This window comes from Rhopilema esculentum, chromosome 15, assembly GCF_057945365.1.
Source record: "Rhopilema esculentum isolate cy_ngs chromosome 15, ASM5794536v1, whole genome shotgun sequence".
NCBI lineage: Eukaryota > Metazoa > Cnidaria > Scyphozoa > Rhizostomeae > Rhizostomatidae > Rhopilema > Rhopilema esculentum.
In genome coordinates this window covers 157,839-176,066 of record NC_142829.1, presented here as the reverse complement: position 1 = coordinate 176,066, position 18,228 = coordinate 157,839, and the positions used below count along the sequence as shown (strand labels likewise).

The following is an 18,228-nucleotide window of genomic DNA, read 5'->3' as shown; positions in this document are numbered from 1 at the left end:
AATTGCTAGTTTTTTCGCTCCAGGGAGGTTTCCAGGCCACATTTGCCAACAAATTGACTTAGACAACCTTCATTTTCATACAAATTTTAAAGTTCACCGATAACGCAACCACACCTGAAGTTTTCTGATGAAATTTTACAGTAGCTCAGCCTCAGCTTGTTGTTCATTTGTTCTTAACTTTTAACCAATTTTGAGGCTCGTGTTCTTATAAAATTGTTTTTATAAAAAAGTATGTATTTGTTTGATGCTGTAAGCGCCATCACGCTTGTTCATTTTTAAACATCAATTTTCAAAGTAAGTGCTTAAAATGTATCTTTAATCAGATAAACCGAGTCGCAGCTCCTTGTTTGCCAACGCTGCTCAAGCCAGTTTTTAAATGTATTCGAATTAGGTGCATGAACTACAGCTTTCGGTCGGCTGTTCTAATGCATCTTGGATATTTCCCAAATCTTATTGCCTCATTTAGATAGAACTGTCCGAATGGAGCCTGAAATATGATAAGCGATAAGGGGGGCCACAGCCATTCCAGCCCCAATTTCTATTAGGCCTTTAATTCTACAACTTCAAAGTTTATCAAAGGGAGAACTTATTTTGTATTTAATTATTTTGAAGGGATATTCTACAAAGGACAAGAAGACACATTGAAATGAATGTCAAAAGAAACCAGGTCAAAGGACTCAACATCCTGGAATCCATGCAAAAGACCTCGTGTCAGGCGAGTTTATTTTAGTTTCTTTCCTTTTTTTCTCTCTGGGTGATGAAAATGATTAATGGCTCTGTTTGACCATTATACAATAAATAATTTCAGCAGACACCTGTTGAGATAAATGATTGGAACTAATTTCTTGCGAAAGAAAAAAGGTGTCATTTGACCTTATAAAAGAAATTGATTCAGCAAATGATGCAATTATTTGTAATTGATTCATTGTTTTGCTTTTCAGAGATATATTTACAATGTAGATCACTTTGCTTACTCTGCTTTCTATTTTCATTCAAAGAAACTCAAGGTTTCATCATTTCAAATTCTTCAAATGAATATAAAAATTTGTTGTTGATTTCACTTTTGCCGTTAGATCGAACATAGTGGTGCTCATATTAACCTTTTGAAAATTACTGCATCTTTAGAAATTTGTGGAGTGGTTCTCATATTAACCTTCTGAAAATTACTGCATCTTTAGAAATTTGTGGAGTGGTTCTCATATTAACCTTTTGAAAATTACTGCATCTTTAGGAATTTATGGAGTGGCATATTAACCTTTTGAAAATTTACTGCATCCTTCAAAATTTGTGAAGTGGCTCCAACAGAGCCTTTTAGCCTCCATACTTTCTCGGTCCCCGCTACAAATCATTTAAAAAGGGAACAGTAACAGTTTAATTATTAAACAGGATAAACAAAGCAAACTATTAAACATTATTCTAAAGGGTCTGCAGGTCTGTAATATCTTAAAGAAATATCTTCCAGAAGGAATTCGTTTAGAAGCATATGATAGTTCACAAGGTACCATTAAAGAACACTCAAAATTTATTGAATGGCGAAATGTCTCCTAGAAAATTGACTATATCAAATTGGTCAGACAACAAAATATCATTAAAGATTTTGTTGTTTATAATTTAAAAAAAGGAATGCTAGAAACATAAAAATAAAGAAAAATAAAAAAATTATTTTAATATTTAATCATATTATGAAATTCGAAGGTACATTGTTTAAAAAACTATGGCAGTTAGAAAACTATGGCAGTTGAAAGTCGGTGTAAAAGAGGCTGAGTTCGAGGTTTTTTTAACATACGAAATGGAAGGGCAATTGCCCCTGCAGCGCCAATAACATTCCATTGTTTAAAAAATAGGTTATTGTCTTCCTCTCCATATAAAAAAGGTTTGCACCGCAGCTATTTATGAACAGCCTGATACGATTCTTCGTTGAAGGTCCTTCTTAAATGATTTGTTTTTGGTGGAACTACTTATGTCAAAAAGATAACATTGTCGGTTAAACTGATAAATGGTCCTTCTTGTGTTTATAGAATACCTTGAATGATTCTTTGTTGAAGGTCCATCTTGAATGTGTTGCGTTTGGTTGAAATACGTGCAGTTGAAGGAAAACATTGCTGTATATACTGATAAATGATCCTTTCTTGTGTTTATAGAAAGCTTTAAATGATTCTTCGTTTAAGATACATCTTAAATGAATCGTGTTTGGTCGAACTACTTACAGCAAAAAGAAAACATGGCTGGTTTAACTGATAAATGTACCTTTCTTGTGTTTATAGAAAACATTAAAAATTCTTTCTTAAAAGTCCATCTAAAATATTTTGTATTTGATGGAAGTACTTGCGGCAAAAAGAAATCGTGGCTTGTTTAATTTATATATGGTCCTTTCTTGTGTTTATATAAAACTTTAAATGTTTTTTGCTTCAAGGTCGATCGTAATTGAATTGTGTTTGATCGAACTTTTGACAGTGAAAAGAAAACATGGCAAGTTAAACTGATAAATGGTCCTTCTTGTGTTTATACAAAATCTTCAATGATTTGTCGTTAAAGGGTCCATCTTACAAGTGATGCGTTTGGTCCAAATCCGTGCTGTAAAAGGACAACAGGGCTGTTTGAACTCGTATAGGTCCTTCATTGTGTTTATAAAATGCTTTAAATAATTTTTTGCTTAAATTCCAACTTAAATGAAGTGTCGAACTTTTTGGTCGAACTAATTACGGTGAAAAGAAAATATAGCCCGTTAGACTAATAAATGGTCAATTCTTGTATTTTTAAAAAGCCTGGAATGATTCTTTGTTAAAATTCCATCTTTAATGAGTTGTGTATGGTCGAACTACTGACGGCAAAAAGAAAACATGGTTGGTTAAGCTGATGAATGGTCCTTTCTTGTCTTTATTTAAAACCTTTTAATGATTCTTCCTTTAAGTTCCATTTTAAATGTATTGCGTTTGGTCCAAATATGTGCGGTGGAAAGAAACATGGCTGGTTAAACTGATAAATGGTCCTTCTTCTGTTTATAGAATATCTTAAATGATTCTTCGTTAAAGGTCCATCTTAACTGTGTTGCGCTTGGTCCAAATATGTGCGGTGGAAAGAAAACATGGTTGGTTAAACTGATAAATGGTCCTTCTTCTGTTTATAGAATATCTTTAATGATTCTTCGTTAAAGGTCCATCTTAACTGCATTGCGCTTGATCCAAATATGTGCGGTGGAAAGGAAATATGGTTGGTTAAACTGATAAATGGTCCTTCTTGTGTTTATAGAATACCTTAAATGATTCTTCGCTAAAGGTCCATCTTAACAGTGTTGCGTTTGGTCCAAATATGTGCGGTGGAAAGAAAACATGGCTGGTTAACCTGATAAATGGTCCTTCTTTTGTTTATAGAATACCTTAAATGATTCTTCGTTAAAGGTCCATCTTAACTGTGTTGCGTTTGGTCCAAATATGTGCGGTGGAAATAAAACATGACTGGTTAAACTGATAAATGGCCCTTCTTGTGCTTATAGAATACCTTAAATGATTCTTCGTTAAAGGTCCATCTTAACTGTGTTGCGTTTGGTCCAAATATGTGCGGTGGAAATAAAACATGACTGGTTAAACTCATAAATGGTCCTTCTTGTGTTCATAGAATATGTTAAATGATTCTTCGTTAAAGGTCCATCTCAAATGAATTTTTTTGTGGAACGACTTATTGCAAAAAGAAAACATGGTTGGTTAAACTGATAAATGGTCCTTGCTTCTCTTTAAAGAAGAACATTAAATAATTTTTCGTTAAAGTTCCATCTTGAATGAATTGTGTTTGGTCAAACTATTTACGGTGAAAAGAAAACATGGTTAGTTAAATTGATGAAAGTTCCTTCTTGTGTTTATAGAATACTTTAAATGATTTTTCGTTAGAGGTCTGTCTTAAATGAATTTTTTTTGTCCAACGATTTACGGCATAAAGAAAACATGGTCGGTAAAACTGGTAAATAGTCCTTTCCTGTGTTTATGGAATACCTTAAATGATTCTTCGTTAAAGGTCCATCTTAACTGTGTTGCGTTTGGTCCAAATATGTGCGGTGGAAATAAAACATTACTGGTTAAACTCATAAATGGTCCTTCTTGTGTTCATAAAATATGTTAAATGATTCTTCGTTAAAGGTCCATCTCTAATGAATTTTTTTTTGGAACTACTTATTGCAAAAAAGAAAACATGGTCGGTAAAACTGGTAAATAGTCCTTTCCTGTGTTTATGGAATACCTTAAATGATTCTTCGTTAAAGGTCGATCTTAACTGTGTTGGGTTTGGTCCGAATATGTGCGGTGGAAAGAAACATGGCTGGTTAAACTGATAAATGGTCCTTCTTCTGTTTATAGAATATCTTAAATGATTCTTCTTTAAAGGTCCATCTTAACTGTGTTGCGCTTGGTCCAAATATGTGCGGTGGAAAGAAAACATGGTTGGTTAAACTGATAAATGGTCCTTCTTCTGTTTATAGAATATCTTTAATGATTCTTCGTTAAAGGTCCATCTTAACTGTGTTGCGCTTGGTCCAAATATGTGCGGTGGAAAGAAAACATGGTTGGCTAAACTGATAAATGGTACTTCTTGTGTTCATAGAATACCTTAAATGATTCTTCGTTAAAGGTCCATCCTAATTGAATTTTTTGGTGGAACGACTTATGGCACAAAGAAAACATGGTCTGTTAAACTTATAAATGGTCCTTGCTTGTGTTTAAAGAAGAATATTAAATAATTCTTCGTTAAAGTTCCATCTTGAATAAGTTGTGTTTGGTCAAACTACTTACGGTGTTGTTTTTTGTCGAAATATGTTAATTGAATACAACACTGGGCTTGTCAAACTGTTGAATGCTCTCTCCCTGTAGTGGAAAATATGAGTTTATACTTTTTTCTTTTTTAAAGGGCCATGTTTGGTCAACATTTGTTTGATGAAGGGAAAAAAGGACTTTTTCATTTAACAATTTTTTTGTTTAAAAATTTGCATAAATTTTCGAAATGTTGATTGATGAAAAGTTCTTTATAAAAGAGGAATTGAATTCTGATAATAGATAAATTATATATTTGGTTATATATCTGAAAACTATAAATTATTTTTAGATTCCAAGCAGCAGCAATTTTGAAGTTAACTTGATAAAGTAAAAAATTTAAGAAAATATTAGTCTAGCTATAAATTTCTGCCTAAGTATCCATTGACAAAAGTTTTGAAAGAACAATGAATCTAACTTCTTTTAAGAGTTCTTTTTAAGCATTTGGCTGCCAAGACCCTTCAACTCAAAATGTGGTAATGTAACCAACTCAAGTGGTAATCATTATGGGTATTTTCTTATATATATTATATTATATCAGATTATGATCATTTATCGTTGAAATTCAAACAGATATCTTGAAATTGTAGAACTCTAACGGAAAGTAAACGCTTTTCATAGTACTTGATAGAATATTTTCCAATGAAACCTGGACACATATCTTATTAAAGGTGATAGTTATTCGTGATTTTAATGTTGCTGTGAAAGTAGAAATATTTCTGTTTAGTAAGATAAAGAGCTAGGAGAAAAAATTCAACTTGTTAATCGCCAGAACTAGAACAACTTTAATTGCAATCTTTGTCCTCCATGTAAAGCAGATTTGCCAACAGATATGATATTTCTTAAAATAACTTCTTATTCATGCATACCATAGAGCTGGACGCCGTGGCGAGTTGACTGGAGACAGCTTTAAAAGGGCAAAATGACAGTGAGTTATATGAATTTATTTTTATGATACCTTTAACAAGAGGCCAAAAATAAAGAGAATATAAATCAAGAATTTTAACATTGTCTTGGGACATGTAAGCAGCTAGTTATCTAGTATTTTACGTTTGTTGTACGTAATTAGTGGCTATCACGTCGGCATACCTAAATCTAGATATTTCCTCACGTTTCCTTTGGAAGAAACAAAGAGGAAAGTAGCAAATATTTGAAAAATAATTCAGAATTGTGTGTCATTTTGCGAGATAGGATTTCTAAACAATGCGAGATGAACTATGAAACAAGCCTCACCATAAATGACCTCTAAACACAAGTTCAAGACACTTTTGAACATATTATCAATGAATTTTCGTTTATCTCATTAAATCTCTTAACTTTGAAAATGAAAATAAAATGAATCATTGCAGTCGAATTTGTTGTGTCTAGATGGTCGTAATTTATAAAACTGCTTTTTAGATTCTTGTTGCCAACGAAGCTAAAGAGCCAACAGACGATAATTCAATGGAGATAAATGCTGTTTAGCTGAAGAGTCGACAAAGGTACGTTTCAAAAATTCATGATTTTTCTTTTGTATCATTATTTTATAACATTTTGAGTGCTTGGAAATTTTCGATTAATTTTGAGGAATTATCAAAAGTAAGATAGACGATCAAACAACGGACATTCAAAACTTAAAAAAAGTCATTTGGTTTAAATAAGATGAAATGATGATAGAAGAGGTAAAAAATTTCTCTACAACCCCCGAATCGTGGTGATCAAGATACAACAACATCATCAAAATAAAAACAAGATACTGCGGATTCAAAACAGTCAGATATGCAAAATAAACTGAATTTAGACTCTTTTTTGTACCGAACTAAGCCGTTTAGACATTTGAAATTATTTCCAAAATTGTTCTCATATTTAATTATCCACAACTTAAATGGTATAATAATAATTTGCTAGATCGATATGAAAAATATGAATCTTTGGAACTCAGAGACATAGCATTCCAATGACGAAAAAGCTATTGAGCAGAATACACTCATTGCAGCATTCTAGGAGAAAACTGCTAAAGCCACAAGGAGTAGGTGAGTTTGTTTCGATCGCACTTTCTAAACAGTTATTTGAATATATTCATATCGTGTTTATTATGCTCAATATTCCACCCGAGGCCGACGTGTGAAAAAGGCAATAATTCAGAGATTTCAAGTTACAAAAAAAGCAGACTAAAATTATCTGATGGTGAACAGTTGTTCACGTGTACTACATATATTCTTGCAACAGAAGATTGTAAAATAAAGGAAGATAGCGATACAATTTACAAAGAAGAATCAAACTGAAATTATTTACATCAATTTTCTACATTTGATGTCGGGTATTTGAGTGATTCGCAGTCTAATCGATTCGGATAAGAAAAGGCTTTTCTTTAAAAACATCTACATTCAATGATATAAAAATATGCGAATGAATTCGAATTGCTGGTGTTTCGAGGAGACTCATTTTATTGGCTATTTAACAGCGCGCTTGAATTTAAACTCGTTTCTATTCTACGAAAGCAGAGGAGAGGGTGTATCAAAAAATCATTGTCATCATTGTCGTTTTGTGTTCGAGTTGGTCGTTTTCATCGTATTTATCGACGTCCTGTTGGCCAGCATGCTTGTCACATTGAAGAGTTTTGAACTTTTGCACATACAATTAATGCTGTAAGCTAAACTTTTTCTGGGGATCTTTTGTGCGGCGTCCTCATGAGGAATATAAACAGCTTGTTTACCAATCTAAGATTTTCCTGGCTATCTAGACAATGCTATGATCGTATATTATCATGAGAGCAACAAGAGCTGTTTAAGAATACTCTTTTTGTTGTGTTGGAGAGAGCTTATCTTGGTGTTGTTCTTAATCTCATTCGCTGTTGCTTTCTATTGGCCGTTGATTTATTTTGTCAGAGTTTTATAGATGGCTATCTTTGTTTCTCATCTTTTTCTCCCTTGAAAGGCTGATTTTTATGGATTCTGACTATTGTTAGCAAGTTTACGATGGACGTGTTGTTGTAACAAATTTCTCTTGCTATGAACTCTCGGTATTGACATTTTAACAGCTAAACTGATAAATAGTCCATTCATGTACTGATATAAAGCCTGAAGTGATTCTTCGTTGAAGTTACATCTTAATTGAATTGTGTTTGGTTGAACTACTTGCAATGAAGAAGAAAACCTGGCAGGTTAACCAGATAAATGGTCCTTCTTGTGTTTATACAAAATCTTCAATGATTTGTCGTTAAAGGGTCCATCTTACAAGTGATGCGTTTGGTCCAAAGACTTGCGGTAAAAGGAAAACATGGCTGTTTGAACTCGTATAGGTCCTTCATTGCGGTTATCAAATGCTTTAAATAATTTTTTGCTTAAAGTCAAACTTAAATGAAGTGTCGAACTTTTTGGTCGAACTAATTACGGTGAAAAGAAAATATAGCCGGTTAGACTAATAAATGGTCAATTCTTGTATTTTTAAAAAGCCTGGAATGATTCTTTGTTAAAATTCCATCTTTAATGAGTTGTGTATGGTCGAACTACTGACGGCAAAAAGAAAACATGGTTGGTTAAACTGATGAATGGTCCTTTCCTATCTTTATTTAAAACCTTTTAATGATTCTTCCTTTAAGTTCCATTTTAAATGTATTGCGTTTGGTCCAAATATGTGCGGTGGAAAGAAACATGGCTGGTTAAACTGATAAATGGTCCTTCTTCTGTTTATAGAATATCTTAAATGATTCTTCGTTAAAGGTCCATCTTAACTGTGTTGCGTTTGATCCAAATATGTGCGGTGGAAAGAAAACATGGTCGGCTAAACTGATAAATGGTCCTTCTTCTGTTTATAGAATATCTTTAATGATTCTTCGTTAAAGGTCCATCTTAACTGCATTGCGCTTGGTCCAAATATGTGCAGTAGAAAGAAAACATTGTTGGTTAAACTGATAAATGGCCCTTCTTGTGCTTATAGAATACCTTAAATGATTCTTCGTTGAAGATCCATCTTAACTGTGTTGCGTTTGGTCCAAATATGTTCGGTGGAAATAAAACATGACTGGTTAAACTGATAATTGGTCGTTCTTTTGTTTATAGAATACCTTAAATGATTCTTCGTTAAAGGTCCATCTTAACTGTGTTGCGCTTGGTCCAAATATGTGCAGTAGAAAGAAAACATTGTTGGTTAAACTGATAAATGGCCCTTCTTGTGCTTATAGAATACCTTAAATGATTCTTCGTTGAAGATCCATCTTAACTGTGTTGCGTTTGGTCCAAATATGTTCGGTGGAAATAAAACATGACTGGTTAAACTGATAATTGGTCGTTCTTTTGTTTATAGAATACCTTAAATGATTCTTCGTTAAAGGTCCATCTTAACTGTGTTGCGCTTGGTCTAAATATGTGCGGTGGAAAGAAAACATGGTTGGTTAAACTGATAAATGGTCCTTCTTGTGCTTATAGAATGCCTTAAATGATTTTTCGTTGAAGGTCCATTTTAACTGTGTTGCGTTTGGTCCAAATATGTGCGGTGGAAAGAAAACATTGTTGGTTAAACTGATAAATGGCCCTTCTTGTGCTTATAGAATACCTTAAATGATTCTTCGTTAAAGGTCCATCTTAACTGTGTTGCGTTTGGTCCAAATATGTGCAATGGAAATAAAACATGACTGGTTAAACTGATAAATGGTCCTTCTTTTGTTTATAGAATACCTTAAATGATTCTTCGTTAAAGGTCCATCTTAACTGTGTTGCGCTTGGTCCAAATATGTGCAGTAGAAAGAAAACATTGTTGGTTAAACTGATAAATGGCCCTTCTTGTGCTTATAGAATACCTTAAATGATTCTTCGTTAAAGGTCCATCTTAACTGTGTTGCGTTTGGTCCAAATATGTGCGGTGGAAAGAAAACATGGTTGGTTAATCTGATAAATGGTCCTTCTTGTGCTTATAGAATACCTTAAATGATTCTTCGTTGAAGGTCCATTTTAACTGTGTTGCGTTTGGTCCAAATATGTGCGGTGGAAAGAAAACATGGTTGGTTAATCTGATAAATGGTCCTTCTTGTGCTTATAGAATACCTTAAATGATTCTTCGTTGAAGATCCATCTTAACTGTGTTGCGTTTGGTCCAAATATGTTCGGTGGAAATAAAACATGACTGGTTAAACTGATAATTGGTCGTTCTTTTGTTTATAGAATACCTTAAATGATTCTTCGTTAAAGGTCCATCTTAACTGTGTTGCGCTTGGTCTAAATATGTGCGGTGGAAAGAAAACATGGTTGGTTAAACTGATAAATGGTCCTTCTTGTGCTTATAGAATGCCTTAAATGATTTTTCGTTGAAGGTCCATTTTAACTGTGTTGCGTTTGGTCCAAATATGTGCGGTGGAAAGAAAACATTGTTGGTTAAACTGATAAATGGCCCTTCTTGTGCTTATAGAATACCTTAAATGATTCTTCGTTAAAGGTCCATCTTAACTGTGTTGCGTTTGGTCCAAATATGTGCAATGGAAATAAAACATGACTGGTTAAACTGATAAATGGTCCTTCTTTTGTTTATAGAATACCTTAAATGATTCTTCGTTAAAGGTCCATCTTAACTGTGTTGCGCTTGGTCCAAATATGTGCAGTAGAAAGAAAACATTGTTGGTTAAACTGATAAATGGCCCTTCTTGTGCTTATAGAATACCTTAAATGATTCTTCGTTAAAGGTCCATCTTAACTGTGTTGCGCTTGGTCCAAATATGTGCAGTAGAAAGAAAACATTGTTGGTTAAACTGATAAATGGTCCTTCTTGTGCTTATAGAATACCTTAAATGATTCTTCGTTAAAGGTCCATCTTAACTGTGTTGCGTTTGGTCCAAATATGTGCGGTGGAAAGAAAACATGGTTGGTTAAACTGATAAATGGTCCTTCTTCTGTTTATAGAATATCTTTAATGATTCTTCGTTAAAGGTCCATCTTAACTGTGTTGCGCTTGGTCCAAATATGTGCGGTGGAAAGAAAACATGGTTGGTTAAACTGATAAATGGTCCTTCTTGTGCTTATAGAATGCCTTAAATGATTTTTCGTTGAAGGTCCATTTTAACTGTGTTGCGTTTGGTCCAAATATGTGCGTTGGAAAGAAAACATGGTTGGCTAAACTGATAAAAGGTCCTTCTTGTGCTTATAGAATACCTTAAATGATTTATTCGTTGCAGGTCCATCTTAACTGTGTTGCGTTTGATCCAAATATGTGCGGTGGAAAGAAAACATGGTCGGCTAAACTGATAAATGGTCCTTCTTGTGTTCATAGAATACCTTAAATGATTCTTCGTTAAAGGTCCATCTTAACTGTGTTGCGTTTGGTCCAAATATGTGCGTTGGAAAGAAAACATGGTTGGCTAAACTGATAAAAGGTCCTTCTTGTGCTTATAGAATACCTTAAATGATTTATTCGTTGCAGGTCCATCTTAACTGTGTTGCGTTTGATCCAAATATGTGCGGTGGAAAGAAAACATGGTCGGCTAAACTGATAAATGGTCCTTCTTGTGTTCATAGAATACCTTAAATGATTCTTCGTTAAAGGTCCATCTTAACTGTGTTGCGTTTGGTCCAAATATGTGCGGTGGAAAGAAAACATGGTTGGTTAAACTGATAAATGGTCCTTCTTTTGTTTATAGAATACCTTAAATGATTCTTCGTTAAAGGTCCATCTTAACTGTGTTGCGTTTGGTCCAAATATGTGCGTTGGAAAGAAAACATGGTTGGCTAAACTGATAAATGGTCCTTCTTGTGCTTATAGAATACCTTAAATGATTTATTCGTTGAAGGTCCATCTTAACTGTGTTGCGTTTGATCCAAATATGTGCGGTTGAAAGAAAACATGGTCGGCTAAACTGATAAATGGTCCTTCTTGTGCTTATAGAATACCTTAAATGATTCTTCGTTAAAGGTCCATCTTAACTGTGTTGCGTTTGGTCCAAATATGTGCAGTGGAAATAAAACATGACTGGTTAAACTGATAAATGGTCCTTCTTGTTTTCATAGAATATGTTAAATGATGCTTCGTTAAAGGTCCATCTCAAATGAATATTTTTGTTGGAACGACTCATTGCAAAAAGAAAACATGGTCGGTTAAACTGATAAATGGTCCTTGCTTGTCTTTAAAGAAGAACATTAAATAATTCTTCGTGAAAGTTCCATCTTGAATGAATTGTGTTTGGTCAAACTACTTACGGTGTTGTTTTTTGTCGAAATATGTTAATTGAATACAACACCGGGCTTGTCAAACTGTTGAATGCTCTATCCCTGTAGTGAAAAATACGAGTTTATACTTTTTTCTTTTTTAAAGGGCCATGTTTGGTCAACATTTGTTTGATGAAGGGAAAAAAAGACTTTTTCATTTAGCAATTTTTTTGTTTAAAAATTTGCATAAATTTTCGAAATGTTGATTGATGAAAAGTTCTTTATAAAAGAGGAATTGAATTCTGATAATAGATAAATTATATATTTGATTATATATCTGAAAACTATAAATTATTTTTAGATTTTGCAGCAGCAATTTTGAAGTCAACTTGATAAAGTAAAAAATTTAAGAAAATATTAGTCTAGCTATAAATTTCTGCCTAAGTATCCATTGACAAAAGTTTTGAAAGAACAATGAATCTAACTTCTTTTAAGAGTTCTTTTTAAGCATTTGGCTGCCAAGACCCTTCAACTCAAAATGTGGTAATGTAACCAACTCAAGTGGTAATCTTTATGGGTATTTTCTTATATATATTATATTATATCAGATTATGATCTTTTATCGTTGAAATTCAAACAGATATCTTGAAATTGTAGAACTCTAACGGAAAGTGAACGCTTTTCATAGTACTTGATATAATATTTTCCAATGAAACCTGGACACATATCTTATTAAAGGTGATAGTTATTCGTGATTTTAATGTTGCTGTGAAAGTAGAAATATTTCTGTTTAGTAAGATAAAGAGCTAGGAGAAAAAATTCAACTTGTTAATCGCCAGAACTAGAACAACTTTAATTGCAATCTTTGTCCTCCATGTAAAGCAGATTTGCCAACAGATATGATATTTCTTAAAAAAACTTCTTATTAATGCATACCATAGACCTGGACGCCGTGGCGAGTTGACTGGAGACAGCTTTAAAAGAGCAAAATGACAGTGAGTTATATGAATTTATTTTTATGATACCTTTAACAAGAGGCCAAAAATAAAGAGAATATAAATCAAGAATTTTAACATTGTCTTGGGACATGTAAGCAGCTAGTTATCTAGTATTTTACGTTTGTTGTACGTAATTAGTGGCTATCACGTCGGCATACCTAAATCTAGATATTTCCTGACTTTTCCTTTGAAAGAAACAAAGAGGAAAGTAGCAAATATTTGAAAAATAATTCAAAATTGTGTGTCGTTTTGCGAGATAGGATTTCTAAACAATGCGAGATGAACTATGAAACAAGCCTCACCATAAATGACCTCTAAACATAAGTTCAAGACACTTTTGAACATATTATCAATGAATTTTCCTTTATCTCATTAAATCTCTAAACTTTGAAAATGAAAATAAAATGAATCATTGCAGTCGAATTTGTGGTGTCTAGATGGTCGTAATTTATAAAACTGCTTTTTAGATTCTTGTTGCCAACGAAGCTAAAGAGCCAGCAGACGATAATTCAATGGAGATAAATGCTGTTTAGCTGAAGAGTCGACAAAGGTACGTTTCAAAAATTCATGATTTTTCTTTTGTATCATTATTCTATAACATTTTGAGTGCTTGGAAATTTTCGATTAATTTTGAGGAATTATCAAAAGTAAGATAGACGATCAAACAACGGACATTCAAAACTTAAAAAAAAGTCATTTGGTTTAAATAAGATGAAATGATGATAGAAGAGGTAAAAAATTTCTCTACAACCCCCGAATCGTGGTGATCAAGATACAACAACATCATCAAAGTAAAAACAAGATACTGCGGATTCAAAACAGTCAGATATGCAAAATAAACTGAATTTAGACTCTTTTTTTGTACCGAACTAAGCCGTTTAGACATTTGAAATTATTTCCAAAATTGTTCTCATATTTAATCATCCACAACTTAAATGGTATAATAATAATTTGCTAGATCGATATGAAAAATATGAATCTTTGGAACTCAGAGACATAGCATTCCAATGACGAAAAAGCTATTGAGCAGAATACACTCATTGCAGCATTCTAGGAGAAAACTGCTAAAGCCACAAGGAGTAGGTGAGTTTGTTTCGATCGCACTTTCTAAACAGTTATTTGAATATATTCATATCGTGTTTATTATGCTCAATATTCCACCCGAGGCCGACGTGTGAAAAAGGCAATAATTCAGAGATTTCAAGTTACAAAAAAAGCAGACTAAAATTATCTGATGGTGAACAGTTGTTCACGTGTACTACATATATTCTTGCAACAGAAGATTGTAAAATAAAGGAAGATAGCGATACAATTTACAAAGAAGAATCAAACTGAAATTATTTACATCAATTTTCTACATTTGATGTCGGGTATTTGAGTGATTCGCAGTCTAATCGATTCGGATAAGAAAAGGCTTTTCTTTAAAAACATCTACATTCAATGATAAGAAAATATGCGAATGAATTCGAATTGCTGGTGTTTCGAGGAGACTCATTTTATTGGCTATTTAACAGCGCGCTTGAATTTAAACTCGTTTCTATTCTACGAAAGCAGAGGAGAGGGTGTATCAAAAAATCATTGTCATCATTGTCGTTTTGTGTTCGAGTTGGTCGTTTTCATCGTATTTATCGACGTCCTGTTGGCCAGCATGCTTGTCACATTGAAGAGTTTTGAACTTTTGCACATACAATTAATGCTGTAAGCTAAACTTTTTCTGGGGATCTTTTGTGCGGCGTCCTCATGAGGAATATAAACAGCTTGTTTACCAATCTAAGATTTTCCTGGCTATCTAGACAATGCTATGATCGTATATTATCATGAGAGCAACAAGAGCTGTTTAAGAATACTCTTTTTGTTGTGTTGGAGAGAGCTTATCTTGGTGTTGTTCTTAATCTCATTCGCTGTTGCTTTCTATTGGCCGTTGATTTATTTTGTCAGAGTTTTATAGATGGCTATCTTTGTTTCTCATCTTTTTCTCCCTTGAAAGGCTGATTTTTATGGATTCTGACTATTGTTAGCAAGTTTACGATGGACGTGTTGTTGTAACAAATTGCTCTTGCTATGAACTCTCGGTATTGACATTTTAACAGCTAAACTGATAAATAGTCCATTCATGTACTGATATAAAGCCTGAAGTGATTCTTCGTTGAAGTTACATCTTAATTGAATTGTGTTTGGTTGAACTACTTGCAATGAAGAAGAAAACCTGGCAGGTTAACCAGATAAATGGTCCTTCTTGTGTTTATACAAAATCTTCAATGATTTGTCGTTAAAGGGTCCATCTTACAAGTGATGCGTTTGGTCCAAAGACTTGCGGTAAAAGGAAAACATGGCTGTTTGAACTCGTATAGGTCCTTCATTGCGGTTATCAAATGCTTTAAATAATTTTTTGCTTAAAGTCAAACTTAAATGAAGTGTCGAACTTTTTGGTCGAACTAATTACGGTGAAAAGAAAATATAGCCGGTTAGACTAATAAATGGTCAATTCTTGTATTTTTAAAAAGCCTGGAATAATTCTTTGTTAAAATTCCATCTTTAATGAGTTGTGTATGGTCGAACTACTGACGGCAAAAAGAAAACATGGTTGGTTAAACTGAAGAATGGTCCTTTCTTGTCTTTATTTAAAACCCTTTAATGATTCTTCCTTTAAGTTCCATTTTAAATGTATTGCGTTTGGTCCAAATATGTGCGGTGGAAAGAAACATGGCTGGTTAAACTGATAAATGGTCCTTCTTCTGTTTATAGAATATCTTAAATGATTCTTCGTTAAAGGTCCATCTTAACTGTGTTGCGTTTGATCCAAATATGTGCGGTGGAAAGAAAACATGGTCGGCTAAACTGATAAATGGTCCTTCTTGTGTTCATAGAATACCTTAAATGATTGTTCGTTAAAGGTCCATCTTAACTGTGTTGCGTTTGGTCCAAATATGTGCGGTGGAAAGAAAACATGGTTGGCTAAACTGATAAATGGTCCTTCTTGTGTTCATAGAATAACTTAAATGATTCTTCGTGAAAGGTCCATCTTAACTGTGTTGCGTTTGGTCCAAATATGTGCGTTGGAAATAAAACATGACTGGTTAAACTGATAAATGGTCCTTCTTCTGTTTATAGAATATCTTAAATGATTCTTCGTTAAAGGTCCATCTTAACTGTGTTGCGTTTGATCCAAATATGTGCGGTGGAAAGAAAACATGGTTGGTTAAACTGATAAATGGTCCTTCTTGTGCTTATAGAATGCCTTAAATGATTTTTCGTTGAAGGTCCATTTTAACTGTGTTGCGTTTGGTCCAAATATGTGCGGTGGAAAGAAAACATTGTTGGTTAAACTGATAAATGGCCCTTCTTGTGCTTATAGAATACCTTAAATGATTCTTCGTTAAAGGTCCATCTTAACTGTGTTGCGTTTGGTCCAAATATGTGCGGTGGAATTAAAACATGACTGGTTAAACTGATAAATGGTCCTTCTTTTTTTCATAGAATATGTTAAATGATGCTTCGTTAAAGGTCCATCTCAAATGAATTTTTTTGGTGGAACGACTCATTGCAAAAAGAAAACATGGTCGGTTAAACTGATAAATGGTCCTTGCTTGTCTCTAAAGAAGAACATTAAATAATTCTTCGTGAAAGTTCCATCTTGAATGAATTGTGTTTGGTCAAACTACTAACGGTGTTGTTTTTTGTCGAAATATGTTAATTGAATACAACACCGGGCTTGTCAAACTGTTGAATGCTCTATCCCTGTAGTGAAAAATACGATTTTATACTTTTTTCTTTTTTAAAGGGCCATGTTTGGTCAACATTTGTTTGATGAAGGGAAAAAAGGACTTTTTCATTTAACAATTTTTTTGTTTAAAAATTTGCATAAATTTTCGAAATGTTGATTGATGAAAAGTTCTTTATAAAAGAGGAATTGAATTCTGATAATAGATAAATTATATATTTGATTATATATCTGAAAACTATAAATTATTTTTAGATTTTGCAGCAGCAATTTTGAAGTCAACTTGATAAAGTAAAAAATTTAAGAAAATATTAGTCTAGCTATAAATTTCTGCCTAAGTATCCATTGACAAAAGTTTTGAAAGAACAATGAATCTAACTTCTTTTAAGAGTTCTTTTTAAGCATTTGGCTGCCAAGACCCTTCAACTCAAAATGTGGTAATGTAACCAACTCAAGTGGTAATCTTTATGAGTATTTTCTTATATATATTATATTATATCAGATTATGATCTTTTATCGTTGAAATTCAAACAGATATCTTGAAATTGTAGAACTCTAACGGAAAGTGAACGCTTTTCATAGTACTTGATATAATATTTTCCAATGAAACCTGGACACATATCTTATTTAAGGTGATAATTATTCGTGATTTTAATGTTGCTGTGAAAGTAGAAATATTTCTGTTTAGTAAAATAAAGAGCTAGGAGAAAAAATTCAACTTGTTAATCGCCAGAACTAGAACAACTTTAATTGCAATCTTTGTCCTCCATGTAAAGCAGATTTGCCAACAGATATGATATTTCTTAAACAAACTTCTTATTCATGCATACCATAGAACTGGACTCCGTGGCGAGTTGACTGGAGACAGCTTTAAAAGGGCAAAATGACAGTGAGTTATATGAATTTATTTTTATGATACCTTTAACAAGAGGCCAAAAATAAAGAGAATATAAATCGAGAATTTTAACATTGTCTTGGGACATGTAAGCAGCTAGTTATCTAGTATTTTACGTTTGTTGTACGTAATTAGTGGCTATCACGTCGGCATACCTGAATCTAGATATTTCCTGATGTTTCCTTTGGAAGAAACAAAGAGGAAAGTAGCAAATATTTGAAAATAATTCAAAATTGTGTGTCGTTTTGCGAGATAGGATTTCTAAACAATGCGAGATGAACTATGAAACAAGCCTCACCATAAATGACCTCTAAACATAAGTTCAAGACACTTTTGAACATATTATCAATGAATTTTCCTTTATCTCATTAAATCTCTAAACTTTGAAAATGAAAATAAAATGAATCATTGCAGTCGAATTTGTTGTGTCTAGATGGTCGTAATTTATAAAACTGCTTTTTAGATTCTTGTTGCCAACGAAGCTAAAGAGCCAACAGACGATAATTCAATGGAGATAAATGCTGTTTAGCTGAAGAGTCGACAAAGGTACGTTTCAAAAATTCATGGTTTTTCTTTTGTATCATTATTCTATAACATTTTGAGTGCTTGGAAATTTTCGATTAATTTTGAGGAATTATCAAAAGTAAGATAGACGATCAAACAACGGACATTCAAAACTTAAAAAAAGTCATTTGGTTTAAATAAGATG

The 18,228-nt window shown here is 33.1% G+C and overlaps 1 long non-coding RNA gene across 1 annotated transcript in view; it reads left to right on the top strand.

Annotated features, from left to right (window-relative positions):
• LOC135686966 (uncharacterized) overlaps positions 1 to 18,228 on the top strand; it is a 43,708-nt gene that overhangs the window by 3,368 nt on the left and 22,112 nt on the right. Inside the window, exons 2-9 of the long non-coding RNA XR_016144660.1 lie at positions 613 to 5,724; positions 6,195 to 6,277; positions 6,684 to 6,808; positions 12,847 to 12,900; positions 13,371 to 13,453; positions 13,862 to 17,082; positions 17,460 to 17,513; positions 17,983 to 18,065. This is a non-coding gene — a long non-coding RNA (uncharacterized LOC135686966). The remainder of the gene's footprint in view (positions 1 to 612; positions 5,725 to 6,194; positions 6,278 to 6,683; positions 6,809 to 12,846; positions 12,901 to 13,370; positions 13,454 to 13,861; positions 17,083 to 17,459; positions 17,514 to 17,982; positions 18,066 to 18,228) is intronic.